Raw genomic sequence first — 18,575 nt, 5'->3', positions numbered from 1 at the left:
AGGCCTGTGTCTATTAAAGTAGAATTACCCCAAAATAATTAATAAAGAAAGAACATTTCCAGAATGGCTGTTACAGTAGAGATCAATATGGCTAGAGAGCACCTTCTGCACAAGCTATTTGTCAGAGGTGAACGGCCAGAACAGCATGAGAAAGTCTGGCTACAAGAAATAGCCCAACAGGTCACCGCCATGGACCTGGATACATGGCAGGACGGTGGCCTATTACACCAAACTCTGAGCAAGCTATATATGACCCCAAAAATTAAAGAGGAGTAAAGCAAATTGCCAGATTCACGACCACACAGGAGTGATGCGGGAAAGGCAGAAGGCAAATGTCATTTTAGAGCAGAATCAATATGAACTGTTAATTAAAATCCAGAGTGATTTAAGTTTAGCGGAACAAACATTACAAAAGAGCCAAGAGTTGGCGGTAGAATCGGCAAACTACATCATAAAATTAAAAGAGGATTTGGAGGGCCAACAACAGAATAATGCAGATCAAGAGACCCGAGTAGAGGCATTGAATGAAGAGTGTAGGAAAAAGGTTGACTCTGCAAAAAAGTCACCAGAAGTTAAATCAACAGATAAAATATAATAGGGTCTGCGCAGAGCAGATAGTTACTCACAAAATCGGATAAAGAAATTGGAAGAGAAAAATCACAAGTTAATCTTGAGAGACCTCCACTCTCAAACAGAATTTGATGAGGAGCGCCAGAAATCCAATGCCATCAAAAACAAAGGGATGACCTGGCTGAACAGAGGGGCACCCTAAATCAAGAGAAAGACACCCTAGGCCAGGAAATAAACAAATTAAAAACTGAGTTAGAGGGAAGAGAGTTAGCCCTCCATGAGCTCAATGAACTAAAAACACAGTATGGGAAGCTACTGGGGCACACCAGACGGGTAGAGGGTGCTCTGGAAGAGAACACCCAGACCAAAGATGCTAAAACTCAGGAGGTGAGTCTCCTGCAGCAGAAATTGTCAGTATTCCCAGACCATACAGGAAGCACAGAGAGACAATGAGGCTCTCTGTGAAAAGACTCATGGGCTCCACCAGCAAGTGGCAGTGCAAGAGCGGATCACTGAGACCAGTAAGGCCTTGATAGATGAACAAAAGGCTCAGATCTTTGCTTATTACTAAGAAATAGGGGCTGAAAAAGAAAAGCTAGCAAGGTTGGAAAAAGAGGGTGCTAGACTAAATCCTAACTGGAGAGACCCTGAACAGGTAGAGCGGGACAGGGCAACCCCTGATCATAGCATAAGGACCACTGTGCTCAGGGACTCAAACCCATTCAATACCATGAACACTGCCGACTTCATGTTTACTGGCTCACATGAGCCAGGAGCCATGGGGCTGGCAGAATTCAATATATTTGGTAAGATGGGATTGACAGATAAGCGCCCACCAGAAATTGATGGACGGGCATCCCAGTACAGATACCCAAATGTTAGGGCTGATATCTCGGACAAGGAAGACTCCTATGAGGGGAGGGTCAGGGAATCAGATCCACTGAAATACCTCCTTCCAAGGGACCAGTTGGTTAAATTTGATGGGGAACTAAAGGAAATAAGGCCCAAAAAGAGCATCCTGAAGACCTCTACCAAGTTACTGCAGTGGGGGGGATACTCCACCAACCCTGGGAGCAGGTAAGAGTCAGAAGACTCTTCTGAGGACCACAGGATAGAGAAACTAGGCTCCAACATTCTGCAAGCCCTTCTCAAGCTCACAGAATCCGGGAGTGCCTAGAGGATCAAGAAGGGACCTCCAGTAGCAGCGCCTCTGAGTCTGAGGCGGAATGGACTCGGGTGACTGAAACAAAGAAGGCAAACAAACTTAAGAGAGCTATGAATAAAGATCCCATTAGACAGATTAAATCCATTAGGAGTGTCATAACTCCATATCATAAAAATGTGAAGTATTCTGTTTGGGAACACTTAGAACTATATGAGCAAATAAAGGCTACTTTTCATATGAAGGACAGCCAGAATTGCATAGAGTATGTAAAATGAACCTTCTTCCCTGAATTCTCCAGGTTCTTTGTGGGTCTGGAGGAACAGAACCACTCCAGATGGTTCACCTAGAGGGCGGCCATCTTAAAAAATGTTCTGGTCACAGAAACCCCCAAAAGGCCCGCAAGGCGGCATACAATCTGCACTTTGGGTCCCCGGGGGAGCACCGGAGACCCAAAGTGAAAGCCAAGGCAGGCACAAACACAACGCGGTTGTGTTTCCATGCTGCGGTGTTTCTGCCTACAGCAGCTTTCACTTTGGAGCTCTCGGGATCCCTGTGGGGAGCCCGAGAGCTCCAAAGTGAAAGCCGCTGCAGGCAGAAACACAACGCGGGTGTTTAGAAATGCAGCGGTGTTTCTGCTTACAGCAGCTTTCACTTTGGAGCTCTCGGGCTCCCCGTGGGGAGCCCGAGAGCTCCAAAGTGAAAGCCGCTGCAGGCAGAAACACAACGCGGGTGTTTAGAAATGCTGCAGTGTTTCTGCCTGCAGAGGCTTTCACTTTGGAGCTCTCGGGCTGCCCCCAGGGAGACCCAAAGTGAAAGCCAAGGCAGGCACAAACACAACGCGGTTGTGTTTCCATGCCGCAGTGTTTCTGCCTACAGCAGCTTTCACTTTGGTGCTCTCAGGCTCCCCGTGGGGAGCCAGAGAGCTCCAAAGTGGAAGCCAGAGCTCTCCACTTTGGAGCTCTCCACCAAAGTGGAACGCAGGTGTTTAGAAATGCAGTAGTGTTTCTGCCTGCAGCGGCTTTCACTTTGGAGCTCTCGAGTGAAAGGCAATGCAGGCACAAACACAACGTGGTTGTGTTTCCATGCCGCAGTGTTTCTGCCTACAGCGGCTTTCACTTTGGATCTCCCCGTGGGGAGCCCGAGAGCTCCAAAGTGAAAGCCGCTGCAGACAGAAACACAATGCTGGTGTTTAGAAATGCAGCAGTGTTTCTGCTTACAGCAACTTTCAATTTGGAGCTCTCGGGTTCCCTGTGGGGAGCCCGAGAGCTCCAAAGTGAAAGCCGCTGCAGGCAGAAACACAACGCGGGTGTTTAGAAAAGCTGCAGTGTTTCTGCCTGCAGCAGCTTTCACTTTGGAGTTATTGGGCTCCCCCCGGGAAGACCCAAAGTGAAAGCCAAGGCAGGCACAAACACAACGCGGTTGTGTTTCCATGCCGCAGTGTTTCTGCCTACAGCAGCTTTCACTTTGGAGCTCTCAGGCTCCCCGTGAGGAGCCCGAGAGCTCCAAAGTGGAAGCCAGAGCTCTCCACTTTGGAGCTCTCCACCAAAGTGGAACGCAGGTGTTTAGAAATGCTGCAGTGCTTCTGCCTGCAGCGGCTTTCACTTTGCAGCTCTCGAGTGAAAGCCAAGGTAGGCACAAACACAACGCGGTTGTGTTTCCATCCCGCAGTCTTTCTGCCTACAGCGGCTTTCACTTTGGATCTCTCGGGCTCCAAAGTGTAAGCCGCTGCAGGCAAAAACACAACGTGGGTGTTTAGAAATGCAGCAGTGTTTCTGCTTACAGCAGGATGCAACGTTGAAGCTGCTCGCTTTAAATGAAAGTGTTCATATACACCACACTGGTGTATATGAACACTTTCCAATACACGAAAGTAAGCAGCTTCAACATCCTGCAATTTTGAAGCTGCTCACTTTGGTGTATCGCCAGCATGTTCGTTAAATAATGATTCCCTCGTTATTTAACGAAAATGCTGCCGAGATTCTGCAATCCGGCTGTTTCCATTAGAAACAGGCGTATTACAGTGAAAGCACTGTCGTGCTTTGCGAAGACGCCCAGGCCCACATGAGAATAGCAGTGATGCAACGGTGTCAAGAAATAGCGCAGGGAGTTGTGCTATTTAGCATGCTCACTGCGCCAAGATGAGAATCGGGCCCTCAGAGAAAGCATTTCGGTCAGCCCAATTGCTGCAGCATGCAGTTGGAGTTCAAATTGGAGAGGAGGTCACCATCCCAGGACAGACACAACTATTTCCACTTGAATTAAAAATTAAAAGAGGACAGAAACTGCAAAATCTTGACGCATATGTTCACCTCAACACTGATCTTCAACACCCTTCCAATATTGATGGATAACAGTGACCTTAGGAGTATCACTCTGGGTGCAGGCACCATTATTGGAATGGCGGTTGATGACTGACATTTTTCCATAGATATAGGTAATTAACTGATAGGACCAATCCCTAATGACTGTTTTGACAGTGAAAGTGACAAGGACATAACACCAGAAAGGATCTTCACCCAGCAAGGGGGGAATTTTCCTGGTGTACTCTTCCTGCCCTTGCGGTGAGGAAGAGGTGACATGTGACATCAGGCAGGATGAAGTGATATTCCAGGTCCACAAGGACTGCCTCCCTTGCCTGAAACCCTCTGTCCAGGTCAATACTTTAACCAGGGACTTCTCCACCCAGCTGGAGGAGGCTGCCGAAATAGCCAAACCGGAGGTCTTTCCAGGCTTCAGGCAAATGGTTGAAGAGAGAGTCAACCTAGCTAATGCCTGTGAGACTCTGGAGCAAAAGCAAAAGTTGAAGCAGGTGTTCTTAGATTTTCAAGATCTCTTTGCGGTGGACTCATATGACTGTGGTCGCACCGAAATCCATACAACAATTCCCATGGACCCTTGTATGACTCCAGTGTTTGTGAAGCAATACCGCTTGCCTCTCACATCCATGGAGTCCCTCACAGAAATTATTAAAAACCTTTGAGTCCCGTGGGATAATTTGTCCAGTCCACAGCACCTTTAATAATCCGGTGCTGAGGATTTTAAAACCGAAAGGCCAGTGGAGACTCTGTGCCAACATTAGGGAGCTGAATAAACGGGTCCCTACGTCCCGATGGCCTCTCCCCGACATTGAACAGGGGCTGGCTCAGATCCAGGGGTCAAAGGTATACACTGCCATTGACCTGACCAATGGGTACTGGACCGTGCTGGTCAGTACGGAGGACCAATACAAGCTGACCTTTACCTTTGGGGGGCAGCAATACACTTGACCCAGACTCCCTTCGGATACATCAATTCCGGCAATGAATTCAACATCTTCCTCCGTAAGGCCATGCCCGACCTGGGTGAAAGGGGTAACCTGGCCTATGTGGATGATGTCTTGATAAAAATCTCAACTGTGGAGGAACACATAGCGGAAATCCGTTATGTTCTGACACAGTTGAGGGTTGCCGGAGCAAAACTCTCCTTTCAAAAGGCACAGCGGTGCAGGACCCATGTCAACTTCTTGGGGCATGAGATAACTCATGTGGGTATCTGTCCCCAAGAAAAGAAAGTGGAAGCAGTTCTGAAACTCAAAGACCCCACAACTCTGCGTGAGCTAAGAAGCCTCCTTGGACTGACTAATTACAGTAGGAAGTTAATTGAAGATTATGCAGAGATCACAAGACCCCTGATCCATCTGTTGAAGGGGGCGGTCAAGTGGAAGTGGGGTCGAGAACAAGCTGAGACAGTAAAGCAACTCAAAAGAAGCCTCTCACAAGCGCCTTATCTAGCTTACCCTGTCAAAAACAAGGAGTTCTTCTTGGAGACAGGGTTCTCGAATACATGCTTGACAACAGTATTATATCAAAAGCATGACAAAGTCAATAAAGTCATCTCCTATGCAAGCAAGACTTTATCCTCTGTGGAGGAAAAATTCAAGGATTGTGAGAATGCACTCCTGGCAACGGTGTGGGTATTGAAAAATTATTGCCCGTTCATCCAGGGGGAACACATCATAGAGACTCCACACCAGCCTTTACAATATCTCCAAAGTGACAGAATCCGGCCTGGACATGTGAGTAATTCCAGAATTACTTCCTGGATTCTGTCAATGCAAGGCTTTCCTGTGGAGGTCAGATATGGCCAAAACAAGAAGAGTCCCCTCGCGCAAGGTCTGGCTGACTTGCATGATTGTGCCAGAGAAAACTGTCTCGAGGACGAAAGTCTTAAAATCCAGGACAACATGAAGGCATACCTGAACTCCCCACACAAAGTCTATGAAGAAGACAAGTGCAAGGGAATTCCCACAGTGTATGTGGACGGGTGCACCTACCATGTTGACAACAACGGGGAAAAGGAACTGGTGGCCGGCGTTGGGAATGCTTGGGTGAATGATGCCTCACAACCCTCTGCTGGGTACAAAATCGGTCCCCATAGTAGTCAGGTGGCAGAGTTGATGGTAGTTCGTCAAGTCATCCTCACTGCTGTCCAACACCAACTCCACAAACTGGTCATAATCACTGATTCAGATTATGTCTGGAACGGGTTCGTGGAGTACCTGGTTAATTGGAAAACCAGAGGCATGCTATGTGCTTATAATAAATTGCTTAAACATGGCAGACTCATCCAAAATATTAATGATCTGGTCACCTCTAGTGGGATGACCATCTACTGGAAGAAGATCAAGGGTTATTCCAGAATAGAGGGACCAGAAAAAACTGGAAATGACCTAGCTGATCAGCTGGCCAAAACTGGAGCCATCCAGGAGGAGCTCCTCGAGATCAAGTCCCTGTTGGGGGAAATCCAGGTTACTGCTATCACTAGGTCCCAATCAAATGCTCAAAATGAACTCTCAACTGCCCAATGGAGAAAGGAGACCCCAGATGCTGATTTAATCATGGCACAAAAACGGTATCCGATTATTGGTAAGTTTTATCGACACATTGAGGACCCTGGGAACTTTCCTCTGATGATTCCTGATTACATTCGGAAAGAGGACCTCAGGGTGTTGATGAAATGTCCAAAAATATTCTGAATCTAAGAAGGTTTGTTGGTAAGGAGATCCATATCTGGCTGAGACCAGTGGGTTGTCCCTACCTCATTTCGAAGCCTGATACTAAATAATGCCCATGATGCGGCCACAGCCGGTCATCGGGGGTTTCACACTACTTTAGAAATCTTGCGAGAGGTTGCATACTGGCCACACATGGGGCAGGACCTCGACCAATACTTGAAAGGGTGTCTTGCGTGTGCACAATTTCAGCCAACTTCACTCACACACCGACATCTCCTCCAGAAGAGGGGGATGACACCGCCTTGGTCAGATTTACAAGTAGATTTAATCAGGCCCATGATTCGCTGCTCTAGGGGGAACAAGTACATGTTAACCGTAACATGCTTGTTTACCAAACGGGTGGAATGTCTTCCGGCTCCAAATTGCAAGGCTGAAACAGCAACTGCCCTGATGATCAATCACATCTTCTCGCGTTTTGGTCTACCCCAAAGGATTGAGTCAGACCGAGGTAGTCACTTCACCAGCAAAGTGATGACAAAGATGTGCGAGATACTTGGGTCAAAAGGAAACTACACATTGGGCCTCATTACAACCCTGGCGCTAATGGGTTAACAGCGCCGTAAAAGGCTGCGGCGCCGCTAACCCATTAGCGCCTGATTACGAGGTCCCTTTGCGGGACCTGACCTTAATGGCTGGTCTACACCAGCCGTTAAAGCAGAGACCCTCAAAAGGACCTTGGTTCTAAGTACGGTACCGCAATTTGAGGTACCGTACTTAGCGCCTTCCCCATTCCCATTGAGCCCTATGGGGCAAAAATGGGAATGGGGAAGGGTCATGGAGGAAGGGGGAATTACCGCCCCGCCAATCTTGTAATGGGGTGGTAATTCCCCCTTTCTCCATGGTGGAGTTGGTAAGTTACCGGCAAGGACCATGGTGCTATTAGCACCATGGTTTTCCGCCTGGGTCGTAATGAGGCCCATTGCCTACCAGCGGTCCTTTAGTGGTGGAGTTGAGAGGTACAATAAAACTATTGTGAGCATTCAAAAAAAGTTTGTGTCAGAATCTTGGCCAAGTTGGTAGATCCAATTACCGCTTGTCTTGATGCCATCAGATCTACATCTTCTTCTGCAACTAAGATGTCTCCATTTGAGCTGATGACTGGACGAAGGATGATGCTACCTCAGCATCTGCTCTATAGAACACAGGAGCAGACACTGATCAACGCCTCCACAACTCATGAATATGTTGAGAACCTACGAAAACACCTTCAACATGCTTATGCCTATGCTCAGCAGAATCTAGAAAGATCTGCAGACAGTATGAAAACCCACTATAACCTTAAGACCACTGAAAAGGAATATCAAGTAGGAGACAGGGTCTACTTGTACAATTTCCAAACGAACCAGACCAAAGAGCACATATTTTTGCTTAGCTGGCAAGGACCTTTTGAAATTGTAGACAAAAGCTCACCTGTGGCCTACAGAATCTGCATCCTGAAAGGCGAATTGGCAGAAGAGAAATGGGTCCATATTAATCAACTAAAGAGCTGTCACCCTAGGCACACTTTCCAACAAATTGAGGAGCCCAGAGAATATCAAACAGAGGAGACATCGGAAACATGAGAATGAGGAAAGGAAGAACCAGAAGGGGACCAATAGGATTTATAGATCTGATAATGTAACAGGGTGTATTTTCTTCATTATCAATTGTTATTATTAAACGCCTATGTATCCCACTGCTGTCAACCCAATTGGTGGGCAGTTAGTGGGAAATTGTTGTAACCGGTTTATGTTCTCTGTCATACATTCTTATTGGTTGCGGCTATCTAACAACCAAGGAGTACCGCCCCGGCAGCCTGGAAGGGAGAAACCAAAGGAGATCAGGGAGTGTCGCTCCACACCATGAAAGGAAGATCCCAGGGAAAGCAGGAAGTGTCGTTCCACGTTCCAACCAGAGACATCAAGAGGAGCAGGACGCACCGTTCTCTGATGGAAGAGGTACTCATACCTGCTGGATCCTGCTGTGGTCCATGGAGAAATCCTCCTTGCCTGACTCCTCCTTGACTTGAAAGCCCAGGAGAAGTCAGGGGTGGGGGGTGTAATATATTGACCCACTCAATAGCATAGCACCACATAACCAAGCTGCATTTGTGCAAGAAACAGCAACCTGGCGCCGCTGGCCCCTCTGCGCACCAGGACTTCACAACTGCATTTTGGCAGCAACATAAAATGGCTGCACCAGCCTGCCTAGCATACTTCAGGCAAAATGTAACAAGGGACACACTGAAAAGGTATGCCAGTGTGTTCTGAAACATATATGGAATCAAGTGAACAGGCAGCACTGCATTGCTGCAAAAGCCAAAAATTCCCCTTCAAATTCCCCTTCAAAATCAAATCCTTTTTCCCCCTTTCAAAATGCTGTGTTATGCTATTTCCATCTGTGCATTCCGAGACCACTGTGATGGAAACGGCCCTTGCAAGCCCAGGATAATTCATTGTGCCTCAGAAACAGCAGGCATAATTCCTGAATGACAGGTCCTGTCAGAGTACATATGAAAGAAATCAACAAGCAACTTTCTTTTCACTCGCACAGGAACACGCGTTTATTTCTTTCCCAAATGTATCCAGGTGCAGCAGTTCAAAGAGACTTTTTACTCTCTGAGCCAAGTCAAGGATAAATGTATCTATACTTTAGATAAGAGTCCTGCGGCAAGGAAAATGACTACAGCTGCAAAGACAGCAGCAATCTGAGCAGCTGCAAACTGAATTAAGAAAGAAATGCTAGCAGTTTTTAACACATGTGGAAAAATGGGCTGTGATGACTGAAGAGAAAGAAATGGCCTGTTTAAAATTAAATTGTTAATGAAAGCGTGTTTACTTAGCAATGTAAAGGAATTATGTTAGTGTTGATAATACACTCATAGGATATATTCTGTCATAGGTTGATTAATTCAAGACCCAAAGTAAGAAATTAAACAGTTTAAAACCCATAGGCTGGAGTTGCAAGCTTTCAAAAAAACCTGTTATTCAAGTTGCCAGCCATGAAAATCCTCCAAGGAAGGAAGATACACCATAAATCCAGGACACGTAGGTGCGAAGTGCCAGCTTGAAAAACTTTGTATGGGATAGGACAATGAAAGTTCACAAGCTTGTCAGACATTCGCCTGTGCTCCAGGCTGGGACAATAGCAGTCCTGGGCCACTCACCTGTCAAGTGTTCAATTAATTAAGACTGGAAACCTATCTTGCCTGTAAGGAAATGACAGCTGCTTGCAGTTGGAGGAAGAAAAAGAAAACAGGATCTGGTAACAAAGGGACTGCCTTTTGGTGCCATAGACCATGTTATGAAAAAACTTTAAAGACTTTTATTTCTGTAACAAGAATTAGCAAACATTTTAATTGTTCTCAGTTTTAAATCTAATTTTGGGTGCTATCTTTTAAAACGTGGTAGAACTCATTGCCGCATGGGGAACAGAAGTTATGAAATATGACAGATTATAAGGAAAGTATTGATGTGGCAAACATAACATTTTGTACATACATCCCTGGGGACAATTCACATGTGTGTATACAATTGTAGAATATTAGGCCAAATCTTTAATGGGTAAAATTACCAAAATGTATCAGAAAGGTGAAACAATGTTGCACAGACCTGAGGATTGGACTGATCTGGGCTGCACATAATATGTAACCTGTGTGTATAATTTGCCAAGAGATTACAAATAAAGAACTGTATGTTTTTGGCAAAATCAGATTGTAAGTAAAGTAAATGTGGGAGTATTTGAACATTGTAAACCTCACCTCATAAATCTGACATCATTCCCTTAGAAGTCCAACCAACTGAGAGCGAGGCGGAGACTAGCTTCCCTGCCCAATCCAAGTAGTTGAGGGGCGGGCATAGTTAACCCTGCCCAGCTCTACCTTCATGATGTCATTTTGCATTGTAAATAAGGGTCCATAACAAGACCCTGGAGACAGACACAAACACTCTTCCTGATTTCCTGTGCTGCGTTCCTGTTCCTGTTTCATCTTTCAGACTCCAGACTCCAACTCCAAACCCAAGCATTGCTGATCCTGCTCCAGCAAGGCCTACCCTACCGTTTTAAAGCCCACTAATCTACCAGTAACCAGGAGAAACTGTGGTACTTTTTGCATCCTAATCCAGCTTGGTTGCCGCTACTCACTGCATGCTGCTACTATCCTGCTACCCTGATGACCTATAGTATCCTGTAACCAGAATTGACAGTCCGGAAGAACTATCCTTTGGTATCTAGTCCCTGCCCAGCTGATCCTGTCCCGCTGAGTTTGTCAGGCTGTCCTTTGTTAGACCAGATCCGTGTGCTGACCAGAACTGCTGACTGTCCAAAATCCAAACTAAAAAGAGGACTGTGAGTATTAATAGGAACCATAGAAAACCATAGCATACCTTGCCTTGCCTTGTCCTTAGTTCCATTCTCTAAGTCATCCTATCCTTATCCTGATAACCTGTAATATTGTCAAAAATCTTTCTTGAAACCCTGCCTTTGATTTCTTGTGCTAGCGCCAACTTCTTTAATTGTTTTGTCTTGTGAAATCCAAGCCCTTAGTCCTCTTCCGAGCGAACGGATTGGTTCTGCCATGGCGGGCGCGGAGGTGCTAGGGTTGAACTTGCGAGTCAACCCATGAGCTTACTGTGTCTCCATCTGGTAGTCTAGCCTGAATGCTCAAGTGTAGAGTAAAACTGTCAAAATGTATTCCTTTTCCTTTTTTGCGCCTTCATTTTCTTAAAACACACCTCACTAGATCTTACATAACTCACTCAATTTTTCAGCTAGAGACCTAATTTCACTTCCATATTGTACGTAGGATCCATAGCTACACCCCAACTTAAAAACCACACCACCAATATTTCACCCGTTTTTAGTAAAAACCGTTTTGGTAAATTCAGGTGGGAATTGCAAAAGTTTGCTAAATTTCCAACGTCTCATTTTGATTATAAACTGTTTTAAATCCTCCATTAAATTTCGAATTGTGGTCTTTTGCTCAAGCCATTGCTTGTGATTGCTAGTATCTTTCCAGTGTTGCTCCATTAAATAATTGTTTTGTTTCTAGAGTTTTTAGACACATTCATCCATTTCCAAGTGTCATTTCTAACAATGCTAGGGTTTAAAATCCGTTTTTCTCTCTTGTTTGGGGAGTGGAAGTTGGATTTCAACTCTGTTTTCCATTTGTCATTCCTTATGATTTGCTGCTTCTGTTTATCCACTTAGAAATGATTACTTGTGGGTTGAGGGAACCTTGCAGGAGGAAATTCTAACTCAAGTGCTATCTTTCCTAAACTCAAAAGTGTTCCTATTCTCTGGTGTGTTGTAGTTGTGTCAATAGAAGGTTAAAATAAGTGCATTGCTTACATTCCTATTGTTCTTATAACCCCATTAACGATTGCAGCTCCATATTAAAAATTGTATGATTTCTTTTGAATTTGAAAATAAATAAATAAATAAATATGACATTTTATCAACCAGCCTGGTTCATGGTCCATTGTGACCTGGGGTATTTAAAAAGTGGGTGTGATATGAGTTTTGTACCATCTCAATATTGAATATAACATCAAACATAAGCATTTCAATTGCACTTTACATACTGGGCCGAGAGTAAGGTGTGCGTCACCTGATTGAAATCCTTAACACTAATCATGTCATCTATGACATACCCAAAAGTCAATGGGCCTCATTACAAGTTTGCCAGTCTACGAGGTCTGCGAGCGATTCCTTTCCGCCTGCCAGTGACCTGGCAGGCGGAACAGCACTCACTCGCAGATTTTGATGGATGCACTGGCACCATTCATGAATGATGCCAGTGCATCTGTCTGCCCCATTCCCATTGAGTCCAATGGGACTCAAATGGGAATGGGGAGTCATTTTCCAGCGCCCGGCAATAGGAATTACCAGGAGCACTGGGGCTGAAATGCCCCAGTAGGTCCCCTTTGCCAGGCGAAGAAAAGAAAATGACTCCAGCGGTACACTTGCCAGTGTTTACCGGCACGGCTACCGTCGGACGCATAATGAGGCATAATGTATTCAAAAATTGGATACTATTTAAACCTTACTTTTACTTTGTACAGTATGTATTTTATTTCAATTTTAACATGTTAATCACTTAAAAAAGACACACAGAAAGAAATATAGATCTATGTGCATGTTGTCAAGCAAATTATGTATTTTAAAACTTTATTTCTTTTCTATACATATCTAAAGTTAGAGCAAAAATCACTTTTTCTTTCAATACCCTTGTATGGAAATCTTAAAATGTGTCCTAACACATAGTTGTTCTTTTTTTTAAAGCACTTCTCATGTAATTTAGAAAAATATACTTGTGCAAATGTGTCTCACAAAAAATCAATTGAGTATTTAGATATGTTTATTTTAAAATGTAGTAAATAATTACAGTTCAACAATTGTCTCTTTCTATTTGTTCCTACTATTTGTTTTTGTAACTGTATATACATATTCAATTATAGTGAACATGTCTTAGAAATATTTGGCACAAATGGATAATAGCAAGCAGTGTACTTATTGTACTTTGTTATTAGAAGAAGGTAAACATATTTGTAAAATATTACATATTTATAATTCAGATATCATTTTTTACCAAAGTATTACAAAGCAAGGGTTTTGCAAGTAGTGATATGATGCACGCGTAGATGTTTACTGTTTTAATAATGTACTCATTGTTAATAACTATTCTAAAATGCTAATATCATATATGTAGAAACGTAAGGGGGGGTCTAAATGTGTACAAATACCTAGAGTGATCCTATGTCTGATGACATTAGTTAAATAATCATTGATTTCATATAAGATTTTATTAGTGATGTGACCAGTGATGTCATCTGTGATGTCATCTGTGATGCCATCATTGTGGACATCAGCTGTGCAAAAGGATGTATGAAGTTAATGTGGCTTTAGCTGAATTTCAGTGGTTTGGTTGTTTTACCTTAATATCCCTGCAACTCAAGATTTGTATTTAATTTCAAGGGTTTTGTTATTCCATAGATTAGTTCCATGCGTCTTCGGCCGTGCCCACTGAATATTTTATAACACTACCAGACAGCCATGGCCTTTGGCCAAGACCAGTGTGCACGGCCTTTGGCTTTGTCAACAGCATTTTTTAAAGCAGTAACAGGCCACTAGCCATGACCGTCAGTGGATTCCCATTGATCTCCCCCATAATGCCATATCCCCCTTAATGTCATTTTGTATGGCATTATAAATTCCTTCTCTTATAATGTATATGTGCTCTTGGGCTTTGCAACAGGAACGCGGTGAGTTAAGCTGTTTCTGAGTTTCCCAATGCGCTGAATTTGAAGGGTTTTGTTGTGTTATGTTTACTCACCTTAACTTCATTTAACTCAAGTTTTTTCCTTGAATTTCAATGGTTTAGTTATTCCATATTTTTTCTGCACCACTGCCCATGGCCTGTGCCCATAGCCACTGTATATTTGAAAACACAAACGGCCCATGCCCACAGTATATTTGAAAACACAAACGGGCCACTAGCCATGGCCTTGGGCCGTGCCCACAGTATTTTTTAAAGCACTAATAGGAGCACTAACCATGGCCTCTGGTGCGTTCCTGTTGATCTCCCCCATAATGCCATATCTGCCATAATGCCGTTTTGCAAGGCATTATAAATTCCTTGTCTTATAATATATAAGTGCTCTTGGGTTTTGCAATGGGAATGCACCAAGTTAATCTGGTCCAGAGTTTCTCAATGTGCTGAATTTCAAGTTGCAATATTTTACGCACCTTAACTGCAGTAAAGTAGTGTTTTTTCCTTGAATTTCAAGGGTTTTGTTATTCCATCGTTTTTTTTTCATGGCCTCTGTATAGTTGAAAACACAAACAGGCTGTTCCCAGTACTCTTGTTCAGAGGAGAATTGCATAGCATTTCGGTGCTGGACTGCCCTTGTGGGCGGGACAAAGAGTGATATGCAAATGGTTATTTCTCAACTGTGAATGGTACAGTGAGCTAAAACGTGCATAAGTTGTGTAATATCTCTCATGGCCGGCTCCAAGAATGACATATGCCCAGGTTTGCAAGGTTAACTCACAATTTGTTTAGGCAATGTGCCCTGAGATTATATTTTTTACCAAGGATCACACACTTTGGCTAAGCAGCGTGCTTGCGCCTGTCTCTCGGTGACTGTTGTGATACATGGCACAACCCCAACTAACTGCATTTCAGCAGCACGGAAAAGGGAAAAAAGGACAGCTTGCAAGAATAACATATGCCCAGGTACCTTTGCCCCCATAGCGAAATTCAAAAGCTGGTCCCATAAATATATGCACAGTAAGAGAACATATATCTTAAAGTGAAATATACACATGTAGTTGAATTGACCTTTCCCTTAGAAGAAAGTGCACATGACAATGTAGCATTGGACTTTAAAAAATAAAAAAATAAAACCAGAATAATAACATGAGAGAGGACATGTTCCAATAAATATGCTTGCAAAGTACAAAAGGTGCTCACTTTTTAATCCCAGCAATCTGTAGTGAAATATTTCAAGGAAAACAAAATCCCAATATGAGACAAGTGTGTGTGGTCTTGTGGATAAGCTTCTGCACTGGGAACATGACAATCTGAGTAACATCCTGGTTGTCAAATATTTTAGCAAGCTTGTCAACTTCAGAAAAACCCAGTGGGTTATGTCCGCTCATGAACAATCTTTATGCTGTCCACCCCCATGTGTCCTTTACTTGTGCCCTGAAAAGAAGCCACAATCAGGGGGAATAACTGCACCAGTGTCCACGATTACAACCTCTCTTGTCACATCCTGGGCAAATACTCATGACTTACTTGCCCTCTCTCCATTTCCCCTCCCCACCCCATGGCTGGCTTTCAATAAAACTCTGCTTTATAAAGATAACTTGAGAAGTACACATACCATAGTGCCACTCAAATATATAAATCCTTATAGAACTATCCTAGGCAAAAAGTGTGAAATTGTGGCATTATTCCCCCCATCTTGACTGGTAGACTACAAATACCAGAATGCAATTCAGCAAAAGGCAAAACAATTCTCTCAATCTCTCATGACCGGCTCCAAGAATAACATATGCCCAGGGTTAAGAGATTAACCTCGAAATCCACCCTAATGCAACCATCGCCCAAAGACATTCATCAAACACAGACTGATTCTGACCTGTTTCAGACAGTGGTATTGTTCTGTATAAAAGATGGCAGGCTTTGAGAACTCACAATTTGTATAGGCTATTCCCACTGAGATTACATTATTTGCCAAGGATCATACACTTTGATTAAGCAGTGTGATACAAGCCTCTTCTTGTATGTCCGGCCTCTTGGTGACTGTTGTGATAAAACGCACAACCCCACCTAACTGCCTTTAAGCAGCACGGAAAAGGGAAGAAAAAAATGACTGGCTGCAAGAATAACATATACCCAGGTACCTTTGCCCCATTGCGAAAATCAAAAGCTGACAGCCATGGATTAAACGCACAGTAAATGAACATATTTCTCAAACTTAAATATACAGATGTAGTTCAATTGACCTTCCCCTTAGACGAAAGTGCCTAAGATAAAATATCATTGGACTTTAAAAAAAGTAATGAACACGATACAAATAACATGAGAGAGGAAATGTTCTCATAAATATGCTGGAAAAGTATAAAAGGTGCTTACCTTTTAAACCCAGCAATCTGTAGTGAAATATTCCATGGAAAACAAAATCCCAATACCAGACAAGTGTTTGTGGTCTTGTGGGTAAGCGTCTGCACTGGGAACATGACAATCTCAGTAAAGTCCTGGTAGCCAAATACTTGAGCAAGCTTGCCAACCTAAAAAAAAAAAAGAAGTTGTGTCCACCTTCTGAAAAACATGTATGCTGTCCACCCACTTGTCCTTAATTTGTGCCCTGAAAAGCAGCCACAATCAGGGGAGAATAATTGCATTAGTGTCCAGGATTGCAAGCTCTCTTGCCACATACTGAGCAAATACTCATGGCTTACTTGGCCTCTCATCATTTCCCCTCCTCACTCCAATGCCTGACTTTCAACAATCCTCTGCCTTATAGACATAACTTGAAAGGTACACATACCATAGTGTCACTCAAATATATAAATCCATATAGAACTGTGTTAGGCAAAAAGTATACAATTGTGGCATTATTTCCCCCATCTTAACTGGGAGACTACAAATACCAGAATGCAATTCAGCAAAAGGCAAGGAAATGGTCTCTCAGAGCTCTCAGAGAGTACTGGGAACATAAAAGATCTTTAAACCATATATATAAAACAAAAGGTTATTCGAGTATGCCTTGAACATGCAAGCTGGATTTGCAATTCTCCATGTATTAGCAGCTCCTTACCCTGCGATAGCTGCTCTTTTCATGTCGTCCTCAAGGAAGCTTGCCCTTTAGAGTGCAACACTTTCAGTCGCATGGTTTAAAATAAATATTCCGGATGTCATGTGTTTTCTTAGCATGTTATGAGATATTTAAAACTAAGAAAGCACACAGCATCAAGGACTCTGGACTGTCTCCCTTCCATGCAGTAACCACAAGCAACCCAGCTTAGCTTCAAAGTGAGGAAAGGTCCCGCCCCCTCAGGCCATGTTGCTCTAAGTGGTCTTATAACTTGTGACCATTAAGTAGGCAACATTGCCTGAGGTGGCCTTGCTTTGAAACTAAGCAGGCTTGGTCATGGTTACTGCATGAATGGGAGTCCTGAATGCCTATTTCAGTTTAGGAAAATGGCTTTTCTGCCCTCAGGCCCTCACCAAGTGCCCCCTCATCTGTGTGAGCTTTGCCCACTCCCCTGATGTCCTCCTAACCTCGCCTGCCTTCTCCCATTCCCCACACAAAACACACAGGACTACGGATAGCCAGGTTACAGTTTTTTAAAAGTATATTTTAACATATATAACATATATTAACATATATTCATATAACAATAACATATTCCACCTTCAGTTCCTTCTCTATTGCCTGGCTCCCATCAAATCCTATGCCAACAATGGTAAAGCAGAGCGCCATTTTGGAGTGCAAACAGTAATATGGTTTAAAATCCACTAAAGGCATCTACCTGTCTGATTTTCCATTTTAATGTATAACAACAAGTGAACTAATATAATGTCCATCGTTATGCTAATGCAGCAATCCTAATTTGCAAAGTTCTTAATTGATTAGAATAGATGTCCCATCCACATGATAACAATTCTAATAAATGGAGAGATTGAAATGAACTAGTCTTTTAGACAAAGATGGTCAATAAATACTGACGCACAGTTCACAAACTCCAGTTACATGGGTATATTCAAACCTAAAGCACAAGTCTACCAAACATTGACTGTATTGCATAGATGTTAAAATTCCATTTAAAAAATAAAAGTCCAGCAAATACATAATTCAATGTTTCGGTGCATAGCTCAAATGCGCAGTAAGGATCCTTAGCATAAGGTGCAAATAAACCTGACCTGCCGGTAGTTCTGGCCCCTACCGGCAGATATTTCCTTGAAGCACCGGCACTGTTCCTAACGGTGCCGGTTCTTCAGGGTTCCCATTCTTATGGAGTCCTGCAGGACTCCATGGTAATGGGAACTTACTGGCTTTCCAATGCCTGTAAAATCCTGGTAGTACTTGCGGGTACCGGCAGACTCGTATTGAGGGCCAAGGTCTTCAAAAAGCTCTATAGATTTCATAGTGTCCAAATCTAGATTCTGCAATATAGTCACTTCCCATCCATCAGTATTGTCATGACTCTGAAATAACCCCTCATGTTCAGTATCTAATGATTGAAAGGCGCATAAGGCAGGCATCTCTCGAATGGTCAGGCAGGAGGCCTTGTCCT

The 18,575-nt window shown here is 43.5% G+C and overlaps 1 protein-coding gene across 3 annotated transcripts in view; it reads right to left on the bottom strand.

Moving 5' to 3' along the window:
• The window catches only part of KCNJ6 (potassium inwardly rectifying channel subfamily J member 6), a 1,845,462-nt gene that overhangs the window by 901,341 nt on the left and 925,546 nt on the right, over positions 1-18,575 (bottom strand). For all 3 annotated transcript variants that reach the window (XR_011283450.1, XM_069636081.1, XM_069636080.1), the window contains one exon: positions 16,411-16,565. The gene's annotated coding sequence lies outside the window, so the exon portion shown is untranslated. The remainder of the gene's footprint in view (positions 1-16,410; positions 16,566-18,575) is intronic.

Source organism: Ambystoma mexicanum, chromosome 7p (genome assembly GCF_040938575.1).
Source record: "Ambystoma mexicanum isolate Mex_15411 chromosome 7p, UKY_AmexF1_1, whole genome shotgun sequence".
Classification (NCBI taxonomy): Eukaryota; Metazoa; Chordata; class Amphibia; order Caudata; family Ambystomatidae; genus Ambystoma; species Ambystoma mexicanum.
Note: the sequence above shows the minus strand (reverse complement) of the source record. Positions and strands in the feature narration are given on the sequence as shown.